The sequence below is a fragment of the Chrysochloris asiatica genome, unplaced genomic scaffold (assembly GCF_000296735.1).
Source record: "Chrysochloris asiatica unplaced genomic scaffold, ChrAsi1.0 scaffold00053, whole genome shotgun sequence".
NCBI lineage: Eukaryota > Metazoa > Chordata > Mammalia > Afrosoricida > Chrysochloridae > Chrysochloris > Chrysochloris asiatica.
The window spans coordinates 7,463,872-7,464,831 of NW_006408571.1; positions in this window are offsets into that span (position 1 = coordinate 7,463,872).

A 960-nucleotide genomic window follows, 5' to 3' on the forward strand; every position below is an offset into this window, starting at 1 on the left:
AGTAAAGCACAGGTTAGGGGATAGTCACATCATAGCTTGGGAGATGGGAAGGGCAATATACAAGGAAATGGAGGGCAATACACAAGAAGTGGGTGGGGTTGAAAATGCAAGGAAGATAGGGGAAGATTTAAGGAGATTTGCATAGGCTATATGGGACAGAGGTAAATAGTGATGTATACTCAACCTTGGAAAACAGGGTTCAGTGGCACAGGGATCGAGGCATAGTCTGAATGGGTAAGAAAGAGGAAATAATGTTAAGCTGTTTGACTGTCTTCTGGATATTGGTTTCCATTGCCTCCCATTGTAAAATAGACATTTAAGTGGGATAGAAAGTAATATTAGGAAATATGATTATAGAAAGCTTGTAAGACTGTCTTCAGTCTATAATTGATAGAAATTACTAAAAGGGGTACTAGAATTTGCCCAGTGAAATAGACTTCTTGTTAAGCCTTTGGGCAATACTTGGTCTTACATGGAATCCTGAGCCCTACCCAGAACCTTCTGAGATAGGACATCTCCACTTGAACAGAAATAAGACCAAACTGGAGTGGCTAGAGGAACATAAGTTATTTCTGGCAAGAAAGACCAGCCAAAAACAAAAAGCAGATTGTTCATATGTCAAAACATCAAGTAAATTGTTTGCCTTGGAGCCATCAAGACAAGAAAAATCAGCTCCATTGTTTACCTAACATTTCCATTTAGATGCCTTCTGGTTTCTTAAAGTTACCATTTCCAAACTAAGTTCCTAATAAGATTCCTCAAACTAAATCTTTTCCTGTAGATTTTTATGCCTCAGTTATTCTTTCCAAAATATTCTTGGATCTTTGGACTTTTCCTTTGTCTTGTAACCCATGTTGTTGTTGTTAAGTGCCTTCGAGTCGCTTCCGACCCATAGCGACCCTGTATAGGGTTTCCAAGGGTGTAAATCCTTACGGGAGTAGAAAGCCTCATCTTTCTCCC